This window comes from Chelonia mydas, chromosome 2, assembly GCF_015237465.2.
Source record: "Chelonia mydas isolate rCheMyd1 chromosome 2, rCheMyd1.pri.v2, whole genome shotgun sequence".
Lineage (NCBI taxonomy): Eukaryota > Metazoa > Chordata > Testudines > Cheloniidae > Chelonia > Chelonia mydas.
The window spans coordinates 143237681-143263497 of record NC_057850.1 but is presented as its reverse complement, the minus strand read 5'-3'; positions in this window follow the sequence as shown (position 1 = coordinate 143263497).

Here is a 25817-nt window from a genome sequence, read left to right as displayed (position 1 = left end):
ACAGGGATCCCTCCCCCTGCAGGTGAGGAGCGATAGGTGCAGGAAGTGGAGGGGGGGAGTTTTCAGAGCTTCCTGCAGCCAGGGGATAAATCTGGGGTGGGTCTGACCCAGCCTCAGATGCTGTGCAGGGATAGAGTAAGTCCCATTCTCCCCAGCCCAGCCCGGACTAGCAGCTGATCCCGGCACAGGGTAGGAGCCACCAGCCAGGTTTCCCCAGTTCCTTCGCCTGCCCCATTGTGATTTACCTCTCCTCTGGCTGCTCTGGGCACCCGAAACATACTGCTGGGGAGGGTCGCATAACCGTTCTTGTGGCTTCCCTTTGCTTCCACATCATAAAGTCATTTTTCTGCAGGGAACCAAAGAAATCTGTGGGGGACATATATTCTGCATATGTGCAGTGGTGCAGAATTCTCCCAGGAGTAGATTCTATGATACTGTGTCCAGTTCTGGTGCCCATAATTCAACAAGGATGTTAGTAAATTGGAGACGGGTTCAGAGAACAGTCACCAGAATGATTAAAGGAATGGAAAACATGCCTTACAGTGACTATCTATTTAGCTGAAAAAAGAGACAGTTAAAGGCTAATTTGATCATAGTTTATAAATATCTATGTGAGGAAGAAAAATATTATTAATAGGCCCTTCAATCTCTAGCAGACAAAGACATAACAAGATCCAAAGGCTGGAAGTTGAAGTTAGACAAATTCAGATTAGAAATAATACATGTTTAAGTATGAGGGTAATTAACCACTGGGAACAACTTACCAAGGGTTGTGGTATATTCTCCAAAGCTGGCAATTTTTTTTTAATTTAAATTGGATAGTTTTCAAAAAGATATGCTGCAGTTCAAACAGGAATTCAAGAAAATCCCATGGCCTGTGTTATGCAAGAAATCAGGTGAAATGATTACAGTAGTCTCTTTTGGCCTCATAAGCTATGCTTTTTATAAAACCATTTTATATAAATCCTTTCTGTGGCCCCAAATACAGTGTTTACTATATATGTCTTGCAGATTTTTTTTTCTCCATACCTCCCACATTGCATTTTCTCAAGTTTTTCAATCCTATTTTGTTATTTTCTCTTCACTTTTCTAAATCACTCTATCATAGAATATCAGGGTTGGAAGGGTCCTCAGGAGGACATCGAGTCCAACCCCCTGCTCAAAGCAGGACCAATCCCCAATATTTGTCCCAGATCCCAAACGGCCCCCTTCAAGGATTGAACTCACAACCCTGGGTTTAGCAGGCCAATGCTCAAACCACTGAGCTATCCCTCTCCCACTTATTTCTGAGCCCTGACTGGTGATGTTTACAGCTTCTTCCAATTTAGTGTAATCTATGAATTCCAACCATATACAGTTTACTCCCTCTTCCAAATCATTCATGAAGAGTCGATACTGATCCCTATTAACAACACTAAACATCTTACCCCCAATCTGATACACTGTCTTGTATCATTACCTAATTTTTATTGTCTTTTATCCAGTTTTTACTTCACCAGGCAATGTGTTTACCAAAACGAATCTTAATTAATTATTAAATTTGCGTAAGACAATGTTTTACTGAAAGACAAATCTACAGGATTCTGTAGTTGCACTAACATTGTAATTCTATCAAGAAAGTAATCAAGTTTGTCTGGCAATTTTTTCCCCATAAAGTTCATGGTTATACCTATTCTTCATGGTTAGGTTGCCCTTACCCTCTAGATATGCAATGTTATTTCTAGGACTGTCAAGCAATTTAAAAAATGAATCACTGTTAATCACCATTTTAATCACACTGTTAAACAATAATAGATTACTCAATGCTTTTTTTGCCTCTGTCTTCACAAACAAGGTCAGCTACCAGACTACTGCACTGGGCAGCACAGCATGTGGAGGAGGTGACCAGCCCTCTGTGAAGAAAGAAGTGGTTCGGAACTATTTAGAAAAGCTGGATGAGCACAAGTCCCTGGGGCCGGATGCGCTGCATCCGAGAGTGCTAAAGGAGTTGGCGGATGTGATTGCAGAGCCATTGGCCATTATCTTTGAAAACTCATGGCGATTGGGGGAGGTCCCGGATGACTGGAAAAAGGCTAATGTAGTGCCCATCTTTAAAAAAGGGAAGAAGGAGGATCTTGGGAACTACAGGCCAGTCAGCCTCACCTCAGTCCCTGGGAAAATCATGGAGCAGGACCTCAAGGAATCAATTTTGAAGCACTCAGAGGAGAGGAAAGTGATCAGAAACAGTCAGCATGGATTCACCAAGGGCAAGTCATGCCTGACTAACCTAATTGTCTTCTATGACAAGATAACAGTCTCTGTGGATGACGGGGAAGCAGTGGATGTGTTATTCTTTGACTTTAGCAAAGCTTTTCATATGGTCTCCCACAGTATTCTTGCCAGCAAGTTAAAGAAGTATGGTCTGGATGAATGGACTTGTCATAAATATAAATCCCTCCTGGCCAGAGGAAAAACCCTTTCACCTGTAAAGGATTAAGAAGCTAAGATAATCTCACTGGCACCTGACCAAAATGACCAATGAGGAGACAAGATACTTTCAAAGCTGCCTGGGGGGAACAAAGGTTCTCTCTGTCTGTGTGATGCTTTTGCCGGGACCAGAGCAGGAATGCAGGTCAGAACTCCTGTAAAGAGTTAGTAAGCAATTTAGTTAGATATGTGTTAGATTCTGTTTTGGTTAAATGGCTGATAAAATAAGTTGTGCGGAATGGGATGTATATTCCTGTTTTTGTGTCTTCTTGTAACTTAAGATTTTGCCTAGAGGGATTCTCTGTTTTGAATCTGATTACCCTGTAAGGTATTTACCATCCTGATTTTACAGAGGTGATTCTTTTACTTTTTCTTTAATTAAAATCCTTCTTTTAAGAACCTGACTGCTTTTTCATTGTTCTTAAGATCCAAGGGTTTGGGTCCATGTTCACCTGTGCAAATTGGTGAGGATTTTTATCAGGCCTTCCCCAGGAAAGGAGGTGTAGGGCTTGGGGGGATATTTTGGGAGGAGGAGACGTTTCCAAGTGGGCACTTCCGCTGTTATTATCATTAGACACTTTGGTGGTGGCAGCTTTTTACCTAAGCTGGTAAGAATAAGCTTAGGGGGTCTTTCATGCAGGTCCCCACATCTGTACCCTAGAGTTCAGAGTGGGGAAGGAACCTTGACAGGACTATAAGGTGGATAGAAAACTGGCTAGATCATCGGACTCAACAGGTAGTGATCAATGGCTCTATGTCTAGTTGGCAGCCGGTATCAAGCGGAGTGCCCCAAGGGTCAGTCCTGGGGCCGGTTTTGCTCAATATCTTCATTAATGATCAGAAGAATGGCATGGATTGCACCCTCAGCAAGTTTGCAGATGACACGGGACTGGAAGGAGTGGTAGATACGTTGGAGACTAGTGATAGGATACAGAGGGACTTAGACAAATTAGAGGATTGGGCCAAAAGAAATCTGATGAAGTTCAACAAGGACAAGTGCAGAATCCTGCACTTAGGACGGAAGAATCCCATGCACTGCTACAGACTAGGGACCGAGTGGCTCGGCAGCAGTTCTGCAGAAAAGGACCTAGGGGTGACAGTGGACAAGAAGCTGGATATGAGTAAACAGTGTGCCCTTGTTCCCAAATAGGCTAATGGCATTTTGGGCTGTATAAGTAGGAGCATTACCAGCAGGTCGAAGGACGTGATTATTCCCCTCTATTTGGCATTGGTGAGGTCTCATCTGGAGTACTGTGTCCAGTTTTGGGCCCCACACTACAAGAAGGATGTGGAAAAATTGGAAAACGTCCAGCGGAGGGCAACAAAAATGATTAGGGGACTGGAACACACGACTTATGAGGAGAGACTGAGGGAACTGGGATAGTTTAGTCTGCGGAAGAGAAGAATGAGGGGGGATTTGATAGCTGCTTTCAACTACCTGAAAGGGGGTTACAAAGAGGATGGATCTAGACTGTTCTCAGTGGTAGCAGATGACAGAACAAGGAGTAATGGTCTCAAGTTGCAGTGGGGGAGGTTTAGGTTGGATATTAGGAAAAACTTCTTCACTAGGAGGGTGGTGAAACACTGGAATGTCTTACCTAAGGAGGTGGTGGAATCTCCTTTCTTAGAAGTTTTTAAGGTCAGGCTTGACAAAGCCCTGTCTGGGATGATTTAGGTGGGGATTGGTCCTGCTTTGAGCAGGGGGTTGGACTGGATGACCTCCTGAGGTCCCTTCCAACCCTGATATTCTATGATTGGCCGGTGCAGTCAGTCCCAGAAGAGACGAATCCATCGCTTACACCCCAGCTCTGCACCCCCCTAGGGACGGTCCTGCCAGCAGACTCCTTCCTTCCCCCACTATGTCTGGCTGGCCAATGCCCCGGGAAAGCACAAGACTCTCCAGCCCAGGGCACTGGCCAGTGTTAGAATATAGATATTCAGGCCTGCCTGTAAAGGCCTGTACTTTAAGAACTTAGGTGTATTTTTATCACTTAGCTAGTTATAGAGGTATAAAACAAAGAATCAAAATCACAAGTCTGGCTGTGTATGGGCCTTCTCTCACTAGGATAGTCTGAAGCCTTGTTCTTAGGCTAAGGCCTTTGGCTAATTAGCAGGGCAGCCATAAGCTGGGAAGCATATGGTCACATCCTCACATCCCAAACCAATCACATTGAAATAAAGTGGTATTGGGCTGTTAGGAAGACTATCCTGTCCTGATACTGCCCATCACCACCAGATAAAGAAACAAATCTTAAGATGGTTAAAGAAAACTTAGTTTGATAGCATCCTGTCTGGCAAGAAATCACTTATCAATGGTTGTGGTTGTGAAACTCTCATTTCTGTATTGTTTATCTTTATGGCCCCCACTTTTCTATTGTTAATCTGTCTGGTTCTCTAATTGTTTCTGTCTGCTGTGTAATTAATTTTACTAGGTGTAAATTAATTAGTTAGATAATTATGTTACAATATGTTAGGATTGGTTAGTTAAATTTCAGTAAAATGATTCGTTAAGGTATAGCTGAGAATATTACTATATAAACTGGGGGGAGGGGAATCCACGGCTCAGCTTGTGGGGTGAGAGGGTGTGGGTATGTGGCGGGACGGGTTGTGGGTGTCTGGCTCCCCCAGCTGGGCTCGGGGCGGAGGTGGGGGAGGAAGGGAGCAGAGAAAACTGGGTTGTCATAGGGGTTTTTTTAACTCTCTACTCCTGCGGGAATTTTTGTATGTGTGTCTGTCTGCATTTTTACAGACATACTTGCTGACAGGTACTTTGAAATAAATTACCAAACTATTAAAACTCGTGTAATTTTAGAGTGTTATTTTGACAACTAAAATTTGCAGAATTTTGCAAATATTGTGCACAGAATATTTAATCTTTTGGTGTGGAATGCCCCCTTGAGTAATTCTCAAATAATAAGATTATAGCAATAGCGATATATTGCTGCCCACCTGACCAGGATGGTGACATTGACTGTGAAATGCTCAGGGAAATTAGAGAGAATATTAAAATAATAAAATTCAATAATAATGGGGGATTTCAGCTATCCCCATATTGACTGGGTACATGTCACCTCAGGACAGGATGCAGAGACAAAGTTTCTTGATGCCTTAAATGACTGCTTCCTGGAGCAGCTAGTCCTGAACACACAAAAGGAGAGGCAATTCTTAATTTAGTCCTAAATGGAGCACAGGATCTGATCCCAGAGGTGAATATAGCTGGACCGCTTGGTAACAGTGACCAGAATATAATTAAATTTAACATCCCTGTGAGGGGGAAAACACCACAGCAGCCCAGCATAGTAGCATTTAATTTCAGAAAGGGGAACTACACAAAAATGAGGAAGTTAGTCAGGGCCGGCCTTAGGGAAAATGGCACCCTGGGCGAACTTGCATTAGAATCATAGAATATCAGGGCTGGAAGGGACCTCAGGAGGTCATCTAGTCCAACCCCCTGCTCAAAGCAGGACCAATCCCCAACTAAATCATCACTTCAAGCCTGACCTTAAAAACTTCTAAGGAAGAAGATTCCACCACCTCCCTAGGTAACCCATTCCAGTGCTTCACCACCCTCCTAGTGAAAAAGTTTTTCCTACTATCCAACCTAAACCTCCCCCACTGCAACTTGAGACCATTACTCCTTGTTCTGTCATCTGTTACCACTGAGAACAGTCTAGATCCATCCTCTTTGTAACCCCCTTTCAGGTAGTTGAAAGCAGCTATCAAATCCCCCCTCATTCTTCTCTTCCGCAGACTAAACAATCCCAGTTCCCTCAGCCTCTCCTCATAAGTCGTGTGTTCCAGTCCCCTAATCATTTTTGTTGCCCTCCGCTGGACGTTTTCCTATTTTTCCACATCCTTCTTGTAGTGTGGGGCCCAAAACTGCACACACTACTCCAGATGAGGCCTCACCAATGTCAAATAGAGGGGAACAATCACGTCCCTCGATCTGCTGGCAATGCCCCTACTTATACAGCCCAAAATGCCATTGGCCTTCTTGGCTACAAGGGCACACTGCTGACTCATATCCAGCTTCTCGTCCACTGTCACCCCTAGGTCCTTGTCTGCAGAACTGCTGCCGAGCAATTAAGTCCCTAGTCTGTAGCAGTGCATGGGATTCTTCCTTCCTAAGTGCAGGACTCTGCATTTTTCCTTGTTGAATCTCATCAGATTTCTTTTGGCCCAATCCTCTCATTTGTCTAGGGCCCTCTGTATCCTATCCCTACCCTCCAGCGTATCTACCTCTCCTCCCAGTTTACTCTCATCTGCAAACTTGCTGAGGGTGCGATCCACACAATCCTCCAGATCATTAATGAAGATATTGAACAAAACCAGCCCCAGGACCGACCCTTGGGGCACTCCACTTGATACCGGCTGCCAACTCGACATGGAGCCATTGATCACTACCCGTTGAGCCCGACAATCTAGCCAGCTTTCTATATATCCACTTTATAGTCCATTCATACAGCCCATACTTCTTTAACTTGCTGGCAAGAATACTGTGGGAGACTGTGTCAAAAGCTTTGCTAAAGTCAAGAAACAACACGTCCACTGCTTTCCCCTCATCCACAGAGCCATTTATCTCGTCATAGAAGGCAATTAGATTAGTCAGGCATGACTTGCCCTTGGTGACTCCATGCTGACTGTTCCTGATCACTTTCCTCTCCTCTAAGTGCTTCAGAATTGATTCCTTGAGGACCTGCTCCATGATTTTTCCAGGGACTGAGGTGAGGCTGACTGGCCTGTAGTTCCCAGTATCCTCCTTCTTCCCTTTTTTAAAGATGGGCACTACATTAGTCTTTTTCCAGTCGTCCGGGACCTCCCCTGATCGATGATCACCTTATCGAAAGATAATGGCCAATGGCTCTGCAATCACATCAGCCAACTCCTTTAGCACTCTCGGATGCAGCGCATCCGGCCTCAGGGACTTGTGCTCTTCCAGCTTTTCTAAAAGTCCCAAACCACTTCTTTCTTCACAGAGGGCTCGTCACCTCCTTCACATGTTGTGGTGCCCAGTGCAGCAGTCTGGGAGCTGACCTTGTTTGTGAAGACAGAGGCAAAAAAAGCATTGAGTACATTAGCTTTTTCCACGGCCTCTGTCACTAGGTTGTCTCTCTCATTCAGTAAGGGGACCACAATTTCCTTGACTTTCTTCTTGTTGCTAACATACCTGAAGAAACCCTTCTTGTTACTCGTAACATCTCTTGCTAGCTGCAACTCCAGGTGTGATTTGGCCTTCCAGATTTCACTCCTGCATGCCTCAGCAATATGTTTATACTCTTCCCTGGTCATTTGTCCAATCTTCCACTTCTTGTAAGCTTCTTTTTTGTGTTTAAGATCAACAAGGATTTCATTGTTAAGCCAAGCTGGTTGCCTGACATATTTACTATTCTTTCTACACATCGGGATGGTTTGTTCCTGTAACCTCAATAAGGATTCTTTAAAATACAGCCAGCTCTCCTGGACTCCTTTCCCCCTCATGTTATTCTCCCAGGGGATCCTGCCCATCAGTTCCCTGAGGTTGTCAAAACCTGCTTTTCTAAAGTCCGGGGTCCGTATTCTGCTGCTCTCCTTTCTTCCCTGTGTCAGGATCCTGAACTCAACCATCTCATGGTCACCGCCTCCCAGGTTCCCATCCACTTTAGCTTCCCCTACTAATTCTTCCCGGTTTGTGAGCAGCAGGTCAAGAAGAGCTCTGCCCCTAGTTGGTTCCTCCAGCACGTGCACCAGGAAATTGTCCCCTACACTTTCCAAAAACTTCCTGGATTGTCTGTGCATCGCTGTATTGCTCTCCCAGAAGATATCAGGGTGATTGAAGTCTCCCATGAGAACCAGGGCTTGCGATCTAGTAACTTCCGTGAGTTGCCGGAAGAAAGCCTCATCCACATCATCCCCCTGACCCGGTGGTCTATAGCAGACTCCCACCAGGACATCAGCCTTGTTGCTCACACTTCTAAACTTAATCCAGAGACACTCAGGTTTTTCTGCAGTTTCATAACGGAGCTCTGAGCAGTCATACTGCTCTCTTACGTACAATGCAACTCCCCCACCTTTTCTGCCCTGCCTGTCCTTCCTGAACAGTTTATATCCATTCATGACGGTACTCCAGTCATGTGAGTTATCCCACCACATCTCTGTTATTCCAATCACATCATAATTCCTTGACTGTGCCAGGACTTCCAGTTCTCCCTGCTAGTTTTCTTGCATTTGTGTATAGGCACTTGAGAGAACTTGCTGTTTGTCCTGCTTTCTTAGTATGAGGCAGGAGCCCTTCCCTTTTGCGTTCTCCTGCTCGTGCTTCCTCCCGGTATCCCACGTCCCCACTTACCTCAGGGCTTTGGTCTCCTTCCCCCGGTGAACCTAGTTTAAAGCCCTCCTCACTAGGTTAGCCAGCCTGCTTCCAAAGATGCTCTTCCCTCTCTTCATTAGGTGGAGTCCATCTCTGCCTAGCACTCCTCCTTCTTGGGACACCATCCCATGGTGAAAGAATCCAAAGCCTTCTCTCCGAGTCCACCTGTGTACCCATTCGTTGACTTTCACGATTCGACGGTCTCTACCCAGGCCTTTTCCTTCTACGGGGAGGATGGATGAAAACACCACTTGCGCCTCAAACTCTTTTATCCTTCTTCCCAGAGTCATGTAGTCTGCAGTGATCCGCTCAAGGTCATTCTTGGCAGTATCATTGGTGCCCACGAGGAGAAGCAGGACGGGGTAGAGATCCGAGGGCTTGATGAGTCTCAGCAGTCTCTCCATCACATTGTGAATCCTAGCTCCTGGCAAGCAACAGACTTCTCAGTTTTCCCATTTGGGGGGCATGCCATGCCCACAAGGGCCAGATGCACCAAACTGCCCTAGCCCCCCTGGGCTCCCCACCCTCCCTTCACTCCTAACTGCTGCACTGTGCCCCCTTCACCTCTAACCCCTGCCCCCTCCTGCACCTTAACCCTTAATCCCTGCACCCCCCTCCTGCATCAACCCCTCCACTCCTCTCCTGTGTCACTAACTCCTGCACTGTGCCTTCTTCACTCCTAATCCCTGCACTCCCCTTCTGTACCCCTAACCCCTGCACTGTGCCCAGGGCCGGCCCAGAACATTTTGGCACCTGAGGCTGGGAGCTCAAATGATGCCCCTATGTCCCCTCGCTTGGGCCAAAACTTTGAAAGGTCTCAATTCTGCCTTCTTCCTGTTCTACTCCTCTCATTGTACTGCTCTGCTACCTACCCCAATAAAGGAGAACTAACAACTTTAAATGCCTTGTTCAAAAATTTTAAACTCCTGAACAGCAAATGTAACTTTTCTTGTCTGCATAGTAAACACTGGCATTTTTATCTGTTTGAATAATCAAAGTGGCGCTTTCCGGGCCTTCTTGGTTGCAAAGATTTGAACTGCTTCCTGATGAAGGTCCACAGTCTGGGCCAGCTTATGCTCTATTGAGATGGTTGCAAGGCTGACCAGCCCCTCCTGTGTCATTGTGGAGCATAGATGTGTTTTTATTAACTTCAGCTTGGAGAAACTGCATTCTCCACTGGCAACTGTTCCAGGAAGTGTTAGAAGTATGCACAGAGCAACAAAAGCATTTGGAAAGAGGGTGGTCATCTTATTTGTGCACATATATTCCAGAACAGCCTTTGGAGTTGATCCTGCTGAAATGTATCTTGAAAGGGCCTTCAGTTCATCACCTAAATCGCTTGCATCAATATCGCACATGTCATCATGTGTCAACACTGTCTCTAGTGCCCTGCATTGCTGGTGTAGGTCTTCTTCAGGTATAGTGAGGAGATTTGGAATATCATACAACATCCCAAATATACTCCTGTGTTCCTTGAGCTGCATGAAACGTTCTTCAACTGACTGTATTGCACAATCTAGCACCTGGTTAAAGAATTCAACTTTGAATTGTTGTTTCGGGTCTCTTATGGGATTATCCCATGCCTCGTAATCAAAATGTCTTCTTCAGTGACTCTTGTATTCTTGAACGGGTGGGAAAATAGCTTCAGTGTGAAGTTCCTCTGCCAACTTCTGTGCACTCTTCAGAACATTTTGAAATCCCTCATCTGACTGGTAAGACTGTAGGTATGACTTTGCTTTGTCCAGTTGTTCCATTGCTCCAGATATATCAAGGTCAACACCTTGGAGTCTCTTGCTTACAACATTTATTTCATTTTTAACTGGCTCCTACTACTTTCTGTCATTCCCGCTCACCTTTTCTCCTGCCTACCTGTTATGTCTCTTGTGCCCTCCTTCCTCCAGCACAGCACTCCACCATCTCTGTGCATCTAGAGCAGAGAGAATACATATGCACCAGCAGCAGACACAATTTTCTACACTCTGGGTCCTAGTGGCACCCCTGCCCCCTCCCCCCACCACAGTCTGGCACCTGAGGTGGCCGCCTCAGTTCGCCTCATGGTAAGGCCAGCCCTGACTGTGCACCCTTCACACCTAATCCCTCCACTCCCCTCCTGTACCCTAACCCCTGCACTGTGCTCCTTTCACACCTACCCCCTTCACCCCTAACTTCTGCATCCCCCTCCTGCACCCATGTGGAAAAAATGACCTGGATGCACAGACGGAGCAGCTGCCATTGCTGCTCGCTCCCCCACTGAACTGCTGCTCCTCTGACTTGCGCACCCCCTAGGGGGCTGTGAGTGGAGGAGTGAGGAGCAACATCAGGGCTCCCTGCATCCAGATCACTTTCCCCACCTGGGCAGCATAAGAAGGGGGCAGGAGAGCAGCAACTCCTGATGCTCGCCTCATAGCACACACAGCCTAGTGTGTTTTGGGGGGACTCTGTGAGTGAGTGAGAGTATGAGCACACTGTTTCTTTAAGAAAGCACTCAGGGTCAGGCGCCTGAAGGTTTATTCAGACACAAGCAGCTGCCAGCAGCTCCTGGACCCTGGAGAGGCAGCAGCAGCACACACAGAGTCCCCCTATCCTGTCACCCCAACCCCAGTGGAGACCGGGTACACAGGCTGGGGGAGGGGGACACACCAACATCAGCTTCCCTTCCTCCCACTCCGCAGAGCAGTCCAGAGTGGCCAGGGGCAGCTCCAGGTAAGGAACCGGGGGCGGGGAAGGGGGGAGAAATAGGAGCAGTGGCACCTGCGTACAGCAGTGGAGCCGGGGGTCACCCCTGCTCCAGAGAAAAGTCACCTGGCTCGGCTGCTCATCCAACTGCCCGCTGCACCTCAGGTCCCTCCCCTCTCTCCAGATGCTGTTGCTCCACCTTCCTGCAGCCTCTGTCAGCCCAGCTGGCTCTCGGCAGGTCAGGTAAGAATCAGGCAAACCCTGCACATGGCGCCCTCTTTGGCAGGCCGCCCTGGGCTGCTGCCCGGAACACCCACTCACAGGGCAGGCCTTAAGTTAAACAGAAATTAGGAGGTCCAGTGCCAAAAAGTGAAATTCCTGCAAGCTGCATGGAAACTTCTTAAATGTTGGGAATCATTCAGAAAGGGATAGATAATAAGAGAAAATATCACGTTGCCTCTATAAATCCATGGTATGCCCACGTCTTGAATACTGTGTGCAGATGTGGTCACCCCATCTAAAAAAAAAGATATATTGTAATTGGAAAAGGTTCAGAAAAGAGCAACAAAAAGCATTAGGGCTATGGAACAGCTGCCATATGAGGAGCGATTAATAAGATTGGGACTTTTCAGCTTGGAAAAGAGACGACAAAGAGGGGATATGATAAAGGTCTATAAATTCATGACTGGTGCGGAGAAAGTAAATAAGGAAGTGTTATTTACTCCTGCTTATAACACAAGAATTAGGGGTCACCCAATGAAATTAATAGGCAGCAGGTTAAAAACAAACAAAAGGAAGTATTTCTTCACACAACGCACAGTCAACCTGTGAAACTCTTTGCCAGAGGATGTTGTGAAGGCCAAGACTATAACAGGGTTCAAAAAGAAACTAGATAAATTCATGGAGGACAGGTTCATCAATGGCTATTAGCCAGGATGGACAGGGATGGTGTCCCTAGCCTCTGTTTGTCAAAAGCTGGGAATGGGCAACAGCGGATGGATCACTAGATGATTACCTGTTCTGTTCATTCCCTGTAGGACACCTGGCATTGGCCACTGTCGGAAGACAGGATACTGGACTAAATTGACGTTTGGTCTGACCAAATATGGCTGTTCCTATGTTACATTAATAATACACAAAACTCCTAAATAATCAAAGAGCCATTTTGAGCAACTGCTTTACTTAAATGTAATTAAATGACTGCTTTTAAATAAAGATAGTGTAACGAAAAATCTAGGTAAGCAAATAACATAACTTACTGATGAGAATTCCTATCAGGCAAGTACACTAGAAAAGAACATATGCAAGTTCAAAGCTCTAATGTGTTGGAATTCAAAGGATTTTGTAATATTTACACAAAGATATACTTATGAGGTCTGCAGAAAGCTTAAGACATCCTTAAAATGTCCTTATCTAAATTAAATAATTTGTTCTGGAAAAAAGTAACATTCTTTAAGATGGAAAATATTGACATAGTATTTCTTATTTCAAGCTGCAGAAATAAATAGGCCAGTAATGTTACATAAGTGCAATTTTAGCTAATTTGTAATTGTGCATGGATTTCAAAGGACACTGAGAGAGAGCTTCTTTTGATTATATAAAATTTATCCATAGAATTTAAGAGAATATATGTTCCGCCTCAGCCAACAGATCTGCAGATTTACAAATATTGTTGTTCACAGATTTCCTCCCAGAAGTTGCTAAGAACAGTATAATGGTACAGTATTTCCAACTCCATAGGTATGTCTACACTGCAATTAGACACCTGCAGCTGATTCAGGCTCTCTGGGGTCAGACTAAGGGGTGGTTTAATTGCAGTGTAGACATTTTGGCTTGGGCTGCAGTCCAAGCTCTGGGGCCCTTCCACCTCACAGGGTCCCCGAGCCCAGGCTCCAGACCAAGCCCAAACATCTACACCAGTGGTTCTCAACTTTTCCAGGTGACTGTATTCCTTCCAGGAGTTTGATTTGTCTTGTGTACCCCCAAGTTATGCCTCACTTAAAAACTACTTGCTTACAAAATCAGACATAAAAACACAAAAGTGTCTCAACACACTATTACTGAAAAATTGCTTAGTTTCTTATTTTTACAATATAATTATAAAATAAATCAATTGGAATAATGTTAGTTTGTACTGACTTCGCTAGTACTTTTTAGTAGCCTGTTGTAAAATTAGGCAAATATCTAGAGGAGTTGATGTACCCCTCTGCATACCCCCAGAGGTTCCACTGATCTACGCAGCAATTAAACATCCCCTTAACCCAAGCCACGCAAGTCGGAGTCAGCTGGCACAGGCCAGCCATGGGTTTTTAATTGTGGTGTAGACATACCCCAAGTGTTCACTCCTGCTGCAGGATCCTCCACAGCCCTCCTTCTAGGGGCTCTATCTCTGTCCTGACAAGCTTCCCCAGCTACTACCCGCTTCGCTCTACCACAGGAGACTTCTTACTCCCTGTGAATCAGCAGCCCATCTTATAGGAGGTGCCACTTCTGGGCTGCTGTCACATGACTTACAGGCCAGTGACTGGGGCCTTTACCTCTTACAGATGCAGTTCACCCTGTGAAAGGAGAAAACTATGGCATTTTTATTTCCCTACGTTGAGCTTTTCCCTTGGGGCTAGAATCATTTTTTTAAAATAAATAAATAAGTAAACAGAGCCCACAGCTAAGAAATCTAGAGACATGAAGAAAAGGTAAGGTCTATGAAGAGAAAAAAGTAAAGGCTACAAATAAAGCCAACTACACCTATATTAATTTATTGAAAAATATTTATTGTTTAAAATTTACTTCTAAATTAATTTGCCTTAAAGCCAAACTTTTCATAGGCTACATCTGCACTAAGAGTGAGGTGTGTAACTCCCCAGAGCTAGCATGAGTATAAATAGCAAAGTAGCCACAGTAGCGGCAGTGGAGGCATCATTGAACCAAGTACATACCCACCAGTTTAAGGTTGGTTTGCACTCAATACGGTTCAGACGTGCCTCTGCTGCTGCTGCTGCTACTAGTGCTACTGTAGCTACACTTTTATTTATACTCGTACTAGCCTGATGAGAGCTAGCACAACTATGTGTGCATAAGCAGTGGTATCACACCCCTATCTTATAATGCAGGACATAGTTAGGACATGGTGCTGAGTTCTTCAAGACTATTCATTTATGCATGCCTTTCACAGAGGGTTAATTTGTGACTGCTCCACAGCTAGAGCAGAGCTCCCTGGTAGAGGTGTGCCAAATATGGAACTCTCTCCTATTGAAGCTGTTCCATTTATTATAAAATAATTAGATATTAATTCAAGCAGGAACCTGAACCCACCCAGGTCTGCCCACCACACCAGTAGGCTACACAGTCAGTCGCACTTTTTTCTTTGCTACCCCAATGACTATTTAAGAATTTCATGCAAAGTAGAATTTCAACAGAAAAGAAATGAACCCTAGAAGATTCTTCTGTAATCCAGGAGTTAGGACACTTACCTGGGACAACTGGGTTCAAATGCCCAATCTGAATCAGGCAGAGGAATGGTTTGAACTTCGGTCTCCTGCATCTTAGATGCATGTGCTGGGTAGTGGATACGGGGACGGGGGGGATGCAACACAACTTCTTTGAGAGTGGTAGCCATATTAGTCTGTATCAGCAAAAACAACGAGGAGTTCTTGTGGCACCTTAGAGACTAACAAATTTATTTGGGCATAAGCTTTTGTGGGCTAAAACCCACTTCATCAGATGCATGGAGAGGAACATACAGTAGGAAGGTATAAATACACAGCATATGAAAAGATGGGAGTTGCCTTTCCAAGTTGGGGGGTCAGTGCTAACAAGCCAGTTCAATTAAGTTGGAAGTGGGCTATTCTCAACAGTAAACAAGAAGGGGTGGAAATCACTTTTGTAGTGCTAATGAGGCCAGTGTAAACAAGGTGGCCCATTTCAAACAGTTGACAAGAAGGTGTCAGTATCAGCAGGGGGAAATTAGTTTTCGTAGTGACCCATGAACTCCCAGTCTTTATTCAGGCCTAATTGAATGGTGTCCAGTTTGCAAATTAATTCCAGTTCTGCAGTTTCTCATAGAGTCTGTTTTTGAAGTTTTTTTGTTGAAGAATTGCCAGTTTTAAGTCTGTTATTGAGTGTCCAGGGAGATTGAAGTGTTCTCTGACTGGTTTTTGAATGTTATAATTCTTGATGTCAGATTTGTGTCCATTTATTCTTTTATGTAGAGACCGTCCAGTTTGGCCAATGTACATGGCAGAGGGGCATTGCTGGCACATGATGGCATATATCACATTGGTAGATGTGCAGGTGAACAAGCCCCTGATGGTGTGGCTGATGTGGTTAGGTCCTATGATGGTGTCCCCTGAATAGATATGCAGACAGAGTTGGCAACAGGGTTTGTTGCATGGATTGGTTCCTGGGTTAGTGTTTTTGCTGTGTAGTTGCTGGTGAGTATTCGTTTCAGGTTCGGGGGCTGTCTGGTCTCCCAAGGTCTGTGAGAGTGAGGGATCGTCCTTCAGGATAGGTTGTACATCCTTGATGATGTGCTGGAGAGGTTTTAGTTGGGGGCTATAGGTGACTGCTAGTGGCTGTTACTTTCTTTGTTGGGCCTGTCCTGTAGTAGGTGTAGTACTTCTGGGTACCCTTCTGGCTCTGTCAATCTGTTTCTTTACTTCACCAGGTGGGTATTGTAGTTTTAAGAATGCTTGATAGAGATCCTGTAGAGATCCTTAAAGATGGGCACTACAATAGCCTTTTTCCAGTCATCCAGCATGTCCCCCAATCACCATAAGTTTTCAAAGATAATGGCCAATGGCTCTACAATCACATCCGCCAACTCCTTTAGCACCCTTGGATGCAGCGCATCTGGCCCCATCGACTTGTGCTCATCCAGCTTTTCTAAATAGTCCTGCACCACTTCTTCCTCCACAAAGGGCTGGTCACCTCCGCCCCATGCTGTGCTGCCCAGTGCAGTAATCTGGGAGCTGACCTTGTTCATGAAGGCAGAGGAAAAAAAAAGCATTGTATACATTAGCTTTTTCCAGATTCTCTGTCACTAGGTTGCCTCCCCCATTCAGTAAGGGGCCCACACTTTCCTTGACCTTCTTCTTGTTGATAACATACCTTCTTGTTCTTGAAACCCTTCTTGTTACTCTTAACATCCGTTGCTAGCTGCAACTCCAAGTGTGATTTCGCCTTCCTGATTTCACTCCTCTATGCCTCAGCAATATTTTTATACTCTTTCCTGGTCATTTGTCCAGTCTTCCACTTCTTGTAAGCTTCTTTTTTGTGTTTAAGATCAGCAAGGATTTCACTGTTAAGCCAAGGTGGTTGCCTGACATATTTGCTATTCTTTCTACACATCGGGATGGTTTGTTCCTGCAGCCTCAATAAGGATTCTGTAAAATACAGCCAGTTCTCCTGGACTCCTTTCCCCCTCCTGTTATTCTCCCAGGGGATCCTGCCCATCAGTTCCCTGAGGTTCTCAAAACCCGCTTTTCTGAACTCCAGGGTCCGTATTTTGCTGCTCTCCTTTCTTCCTTTTGTCAGGATACTGAACTCGACCATCTCACAGTCACTGCCTCCCAGGTTCCCATCCACTTTAGCTTCCCCTACTAATTCTTCCCGGTTTGTGAGCAGCAGGTCAAGAAGAGCTCTGCCCCTAGTTGGTTCCTCCAGCACTTGCACCAGGAAATTGTCCCCTACACTTTCCAAAAACTTCCTGGATTGTCTGTGCATCGCTGTATTGCTCTCCCAGAAGATATCAGCGTGATTGAAATTCCCCATGAGAACCAGGGCCTGTGATCTAGTAACTTCAGTTAGTTGCCGGAAGAACTCCTCGTCCACCTCATCCCCTGGGTCTGGTGGTCTATAGCAGACTCCCACCATGACATCACCCTTGTTGCTCATACTTCTAAACTTAATCCAGAGACTCTCAGGTTTTTCTACAGTTTCATAACAGAGCTCTGATCAGTCATACTGCTCTCTTATGTACAATGCAACTCCCCCACCTTTTCTGCCCTGCCTGTTCTTCCTGAACAGTTTATATCCGTCCATGACAGGACTCCAGTCATGTGAGTTATCCCACCAAGTCTCTGTTATTCCAATCACATCATAATTCCTTGACTGTGCCAGGACTTCCAGTTCTCCCTGCTTGTTTCCCAGGCTTCTTCAATTGTGTATAGGCACTTAAGATAACTCACTGATCGTCCTGCTTTCTCAGTATGAGGCAGGAGTCCTCTTGCACTCTCCTGCTTTCTTCTGGTATCCGACTTCCCCACTTACCTCAGGGCTTCGGTCTCCTTCCCCCAGTGATCCTAGTTTAAAGCCCTCCTCACTAGGTTAGCCAGCCTGCTTCCAAAGATGCTCTTCCCTCTCTTCCTTAGGTGGAGCCCATCTCTGCCTAGCAATCCTTCTTCTTGGAACACCATCCCATGGTCAAAGGATCCAAAGCCTTCTCTCTGACACCACCTGCGTAGCCATTCGTTGACTTCCACAATTTGACAGTCTTTAGCTGGGCCTTTTCCTTCCACAGAGAGGATGGACGAGAACACCACCTGCGCCTCAAACTCCTGTATCCTTCTTCCCAGAGCCACCTAGTCTGCCGTGATCTGCTCAAGATCATTCTTGGCATTATCATTGGTGCCCACATGGAGAAGCATGAAGGGGTAGCGATCCAAGGGCTTGATGCCTCTAGGCAGTCTCTCTGTCACATCGTGAATCCTAGCTCCTGCCAAGCAGCACACATCTCGGCTTTTCCGGTCAGTACAGCAGATGGATGACTCAGTCCCTCTTAGGAGGGAGTCCCTGACCACCGCCACCAGCCTCCTTCTCTTGGGAGTGGTGGTCGTGGAACCCCCATCCCCAGGACAGTGCATCTAGTGCCTTCCAGTTGGTGGAGTCTCCTAAGTGAAAGAAGTATGGGCTGGATGAATGGACTATAGAAAGCTGGCTAGATCATCAGGCTCAACGGGTAGTGATCAATGGCTCCATGTTGAGTTTGCAGCTGGTATCAAACGGAATGCCCCAAGGGTCAGTCCTGGGGCTGGTTTCGTTCAATATCTTCATTAATGATCCGGAGGATTGTGTGGATTGCACCCTCAGCAAGTTTGCAGATGACACTAAACTGGGAGGAGAGGTAGATACGCTGGAGGGTAGGGATAGGATACAGAGGGCCCTAGACAAATGAGAGGATTGGGCCAAAAGAAATCTGATGAGGTTCAACAAGGACAAGTGCAGAGTCCTGCACTTAGGACAGAAGAATCCCATGCACCGCTACAGACTAGGAACCGTGTGGCTCGGCAGCAGTTCTGCAGAAAAGGACCTAGGGGTTACAGTGGACAAGAAGCTGGATATGAGTCAACATTGTGCCCTTGCTATTCAGAGCAGGAGATCAATGATGAGTTGGCCTGTATGGAGGCTCCCACAACTTAGCCTCATTCATAGACTTATCTATTCACATTGATATACAACTGTGGGAGCAAAGAGAAGAGAAGAAGGGAACCACATTGCCACCCTCCCTCAAGCCCTGCTTTGGGACCGTCTCGGGCTGCCAAGGCTCTTGCCAAGAAGTACATACATCTCCCATCATTATTGTGTAATACTCATTTCAGCATCTGCACAAAGTGCTCTGTCAATACATTTTATGTTGGGTGATAGACAGCCAACCTAGTATGTTTTGCATAATTTTGCCATGTAAATGTCTGAAAATCCTCAGAAATATGTTGTGGACCATTATCTGTAGGAAAAAAAAACTCCTCACATTACCCATAGGTGGCAATCATATTGAGAAGCATTTCAGTTGTTTTTACAGAAGAGGTTGTTGTCATGTGCGCCACCTACGGCCACTGAGAATAAGCATTAACCATTATTAAATACATATGCTTATTTTTTTCTGTAAAGTCAACATGCAGCCATTGCCAGGGCTTCATAGCCATTTCCATAGGAAGCATGGTGCCTTTTCTGGCATGTTTCAATGGCTATTACAGGAGTCTCAATAGCTACTTTCAATTTCTATACCCTTCCATTTTTATTACCCCTTGGTGCTGGTCATGTAATTCCAAGAGCATCCTTTTCTGTAAACGTTTTGTTATTATTACTTATAGCCAACAACCATCCTCCATGGATAACTCCAGTTTCCTGAAAGAGTAATTTTAATTTCTCTGTATTATGTGATGGGGCTACCCCAAAACTGCATAATGAATCACCTTAACCAAAATGGGGTCTTTTATTGTTTCCAGAGCAATTTCCTTATGTATAATAGGGAAAGAGACTCTATATACAGAATATTCCTCTCTATATTTCCCTGTGTATAGGGCCACACAGGACAGTGCATCTGCATGAGTGTGTTTTTCTGATGATCTATAATAAATGTCAAACTGGTAGGCAGCTGAGATCTGCAACCTAGCTGCTGCAATTGGTGGAACACCTACCTTTGGGTATTTTTAACAATTGTTTATGATCAGTGACAAGGGGTTCCCCCCCCAAACAGGTATACATAGAATGTAACCCCAAAACTGTGCTTAAAGCCTCTTTTTCTATCTGTGAATAGTTTCTCTCATCTTTTGATGATGTGATGGAAGTTAAGAGTTTTCACTCCCACCTTTACAAATATATATGACAGCCCCAACTCATACAGGAGAGGCATCACAGGCTATATTAAGGGAAGCTCTGGATTACAATGTTCCAAAAAGCTGGAACTACTCAGTTTCTTTCTCACTTCCTCAAAAGCCTTATTTTTGTTTTCTGTCCAAACCCACTTCATATTTTTCTGTATCAGGACAGACATTGGACTGATTAATGTTGATAAGCTTGAGAATATGTATATATATTTGATAAGTTTGATAATGTGTGTATGTGTGTTATATATAATTTTTCTCTGTGATGTTTTTGTCCTTAAAATAAAGGTGTTTACTTAAAAATAGTTATGAGATAACTTGTAACTGCTGGGCAGCCAAAGAGTGGTGGCTGCTGACTGAGGGCCCAGTTCTGCAGGCAGCAGTGCAGAAGTAAGGGTGGCAATACCGTACCATGCCATCCTTACTTCTGCAATGGTGCTGGCAGTGATTCTTCCTTCATAACTGGGCTCCTGGCCAGCAGCTGCCGCCCTCCAGCTGCCCAGCTCTGAAGGCAGTGCTGCAGTCTGCAGCAGTGCAGAAGTAAGAGTAGCAGTGCCGCAATCCCCCCTACAATAACCTTGTGACACCCCTCCCCCCCATCTCCTTTTTGGGTCAGGATCCCTAAAATTATAACACTGAGAAATTTCAGGTGTAAATAGCTGAAATCATGAGATTTCCTATTTTTAAAATCCTAGGACTGTGAAATTGACCAAAATGGACCATGAATTTGATAGGGCACTACTCATAGCCTTTGGAGAGAAAGCAACAGAGGTGCTAGCCATTGGGCAGACTGGCCTGCTGGGGATATCACAGTGTAAGGCGGGAAGCTGTGATGCCTTAAAACCCCTGGTCAGATATGAGGGGGGCAAGAGTCCCTGCCCAGAGACTGGTGGTGGCTGGAGACCTGAGATCTGATTGGGCACTCCTGGAGTGGATCATGGTGGGGGAGAGGGGAGCACAGGTGCAGTTACTCAGAAACTGTGACTGTACTAAATATAGCTTTGTATTTTTCTTTCAGTTCCCTCATTCCATCTTTCATGTGGTGTACCACACTCCAATACAAGTTAAGCTTGTATAACCAATTTCTGCCCATTAGTGGGGGGCCACTTCCTTCACTTCCAAGTAACTTTAATAGTGGACACATACCTTGATAAATTACAGGGACAGGTAGACTGCCTATACTCTTATCTGCCCTTTATTGTGATTTTGTAAAAGCACATTAGTTTCTCTTAGTCTTACCACCAGGAAATATTTTTTTATACAGAAATCACAGATGTTGCCACTGCTGTATCTATTTCCATTTTCTATATCACATCATTTACTATTATGCTACCATAACAAGGGGGAGGCAAGTGATATGTCTGTTCACACACATGAAATGATACTGTCAAGGTTCCTTCCCCACTCTGAACTCTAGGGTACAGATGTGGGGACCTGCATGAAAACCTCCTAAGCTTATTTTTACCAGCTTAGGTTAAAACTTCCCCAAGGTACAAACTATTTTCCTTTTGCCCTTGGACTTTCTTGCTGCCAGCACCAAGCATCTAAAAGATATATAACCGGGAAAGAGCCCGCTTAGAAACGTCTTTCCCCCCAAAATCCTCCCCAAACTCTACACCACCTTTCCTGGGGAAGGCTTGATAAAAATCCTCACCAATCTGCAGAGGTGAACACAGACCCAAACCCTTGGATCTTAAGAACAATGAAAAAGCAATCAGGTTCTTAAAAGAAGAATATTAATTGAAGAAAAAGTAAAAAAATCAGCTCTGTAAAATCAGGATGGTAAATACCTTACAGGGTAATTAGATTCAAAACATAGAGAATCCCTCTCAGCAAAACCTTAAGTTACAAAAAGACACAAAAACAGGAATATCCATTCCATTCAGCACAGCTTATTTTCTCAGCCATTTAAACAAAACAGAATCTAACACATATCTAGCTAGATTACTTACTAAGTTCTAAGACTCCATTCCTTTCTGTTCCTGGCAAATGTACCTCACACACACACACACACACACACATACACAGAGCCTTTGTTTCTCCCCCGCTCCAGCTTTGAAAGTATCTTGTCTCCACATTGGTCATTTTGGTCAGGTGCCAGCGAGGTTATCCTAGCTTCTTAACCCTTTACAGGTGAAAGAGTTTTTCCTCTGGCCAGGAGGGATTTTAAAGGTTTTACTCTTCCCTTTATATTTATGACACGCCCCACAAATCACAGATAGGGTGAAATGCTTTCTGTGATTTCTTCCTGGGGCTCTAGGAGAAAACAGAGTTAATAAGACACATGCACCTCTAAATATACTACCAAGTACATAAAGACTAACAATATTTTCCACATCTCAAGGACGATTTTAACCAGTTGATTCTGGAAAATTTTCACGGGAGAGTGCATCAGCCACTTTGTTAGAAGCTCCTGAGATGTGTTGGATGTCAAAATCAAAATCTTGGAGAGCTAAATTCCACCGAATAAGTTTTTTGTTATTTCCCGTGGTGGTATGAAGCCACTGTAGCGCAGCATGGTTGGTTTGCAGGTGAAAACGCCGTCCCCAAACATATGGGCGTAGCTTTTCCAGAGCGTAGACAATGGCGTAACATTCTTTTTCACTGACTGACCAGTTGCTTTCCCCCTCAGACAGTTTCTTGCTGAGAAACACTACAGGGTGGAATTCTTGATCTGGTCCTTCCTGCATTAAAACTGCTCCCACACCACGCTCGGACGCATATGTGGTTACTAGGAACGGTTTGTCAAAGTCTGGGGCCCTTAGCACAGGTTCAGACATGTGTGTCGCTTTAAGATGGTTACAGGCCTTCTGACATTTTTCAGTCCACTGAACGGCCTTTGGACGTTTCTTTTTGGTTAGGTCTGTCAGTGGGGTGGCGATTTGGCTGTATTGTGGTACAAATCACCTGTAATAACCAGCCAAGCCTAAGAAGGATGGAACCTGTTTCTTTGACTTTGGGACAGGCCACTTTTGGATAGCATCCACTTTGGCCTGTTCCTTGACCCATCTGCTGTCCAAGGTAAGTCACTCTGTTTAGGCCTATTTGACACTTCTTAGCCTTAACAGTTAGTCCTGCCTCCCTTATGCGCTCAAAGACTTTTTTTAGATGTTTCAGGTGTTCTGCCCAGGAATCCGAAAATATGGCCACATCGTCAAGGTAGGCGACTGCATATTCTCCTAATCCCGCTAGGAGACCATCTACAAGTCTTTGGAAGGTGGCGGGTGCATTCCGCAGCCTAAAAGGGAGTACGTTAAATTCATACAGCCCGACATGTGTGGTGAAGGCTGACCTTTCCTTGGCAGATTCATCTAGCGGTACCTGCCAGTACCCCTTGGTTAAATCCAAGGTAGAGGTGAACTGGGCCCATCCCAGTTTCTCTAATAGTTCATCTGTGCGTGGCATTGGATAGTTGTCTGAGTGAGTGACAGCATTTAGCTTACGTTTTTGCGTGGACTACTGTATCTCCTCATCTGGTTTGGGAACTAAAACGACTGCAGATACCCATGCACTTCCAGAGGGGCCGATTACACCCATCTGTAACATATCCTGGATCTCCCGTTCTACAGCAGTTTTAGCTTGAGGAGACACCTGGTAAGGTTGGACTTTAATTGGGTGAGCATTACCTGTGTCAATGGAGTGGTATGCCCGTTCAGTCAGTCCTGGGGTGGTTGAGAACGTCGGCGCATAGCTAGTGCACAGCTCCTGGATCTGCTGTTGCTGCATACGCCCAAGGGTCATGGAGAGGTTCACCTCTTCCACGCCACCAGCACTTTTCCCTTCACAGTAGACACCTTCAGGCCACTCAGCATCATTTCCTCCCTGGGCTGTAAACTGACAAACCTTTAATTCTCTGGAATAAAAGGGCTTTAGAGAATTAATATGGTATATCTTAGGCTTTCGGTTGGAGGTGGAGAATGCTATGAGATAATTAACAGCTCCCAGGTGCTCCTGAACCATGAATGGCCCTTCCCACGACACTTCCATTTTATGGGCCTGGAGCGCCTTTAACACCATGACCTGGTCCCCTACTTCGAAGGAACGCTCTCTGGCATATTTATCATACCAGGCTTTTTGCTCTTTTTGAGCATCCTGTATGTTTTCTTTAGCAAGGGCTACAGAGGTTCGGAGGGTGTTTTGTAGGTTGGTTATGAAGTCCAGAATGTTAGTTCCTGGAGAAGGTGTAAATCCCTCCCATTGCTGCTTCACCAACTGTAATGGCCCCTTAACCTCGTGGCCATATACAACTTCAAATGGTGAAAACCCTAAACTGGGATGTGGTAGAACTCTGTAGGCAAAGAGCTACTGCTGCAACACTAGATCCCAATCATTGGAGTGCTCATTTACGAATTTACGTATCATGGCCCCCAAAGTTCCATTAAACTTCTCCACCATGCCATTTGTTTGATGGTGGTAAGGAGTGGCAACCCAGTGATTTACCTCATGAGCTTCCCAAAGGCTTTCCATAGTTCCTGCCAGGAAATTAGTCCCTGCATCTGTGAGGATGTCGGAGGGCCAGCCTACCCTGGCAAAAATGTCTGTTAGTGCCTGCCACACACTTTTAGCCCTGATGTTGCTTAGAGCTACTGCTTCCGGCCATCGGGTGGCAAAATCCATGAAAGTCAGTATGTATTGCTTTCCTCTGGGTGTCTTTTTTGGAAAAGGACCCAGAATATCCACAGCTACTCGCTGAAATGGAACCTCAATGATGGGGAGTGGCTGGAGAGGGGGTTTGACCCGGTCTGGGGTTTTCCCACTCTTTGGCATACCTCACAAGACTGGACATAGGTAGACACATCCTTGCCCATTCCCTCCCAGTGGAATGACCTCCGCAAACAGTCTTTGGTCCTGTTCACCCCAGCATGGCCACTAGGATGATCGTGGGCTAAACTCAAGAGCTCGACACGGTACTTAGTTGGACCTACCAATTGTCTCTGAGGATGCCAGTCTTCCTGGTGTCCACCAGAAAGAGTTTCCTTGTATAAAAGTCCTCTTTCTACAACAAACCTGGATCGATTAGAAGAGCTGAGAGGCGGTGCTTTGCTCTGGGCCACCGTCCAAGCTCTCTGGAGGCTTTCATCTGCTTCCTGTTTGGTCTGGAACTGTTCCCTTGATGCTGGAGACATCAGTTCCTCATTGGATTGTGAACCTATGCTTGGTCCCTCTGGAAGCGATGTAGGGGATGGGGGTGTTTCCGTTGACTGTGAACCGCTCTCTGCTGGTGCACTATGTTGGGGTTCAGGCTCCAGCTGAGCCTCTTGTGTAGGGTTATTGGCTGCTGCCGGTTCAGGTTCAGTGGGGCCCTCTGGTGTTGGGGTTGCAAGTACTGGATTCAGTGCTGGCAATAGGTCTGGTGCTAGTTGTTCCGCTGATTCCAGTCCTGGGACTGGCTCTGTCTGGGTTTCTGGCACTGGATCCACAGACGTTGGCCTGGAGTCCGGGTCCATCACCTCTGACCGGGTCCTGGTAGAAGTTTCCGGAACAGAACTCGGCGTGACGACTTGTTTAGCCTGGCTGCGGGTGACCATTCCCACCCTCTCGGCTAGCTTCACACGATTGGCCAAGTCTTCCCCCAACACCATGGGGATGGGATAATCATCATAGACTGCAAAAGTCCACGTTCCTGACCAGTCCTGGTACTGGACAGGCAACTTGGCTGTAGGCAAACTGAAAGAGTTGGACTTGAAGGGTTGAATCGTCACTTGGATCTCTGGGTCAATTAAATTGGG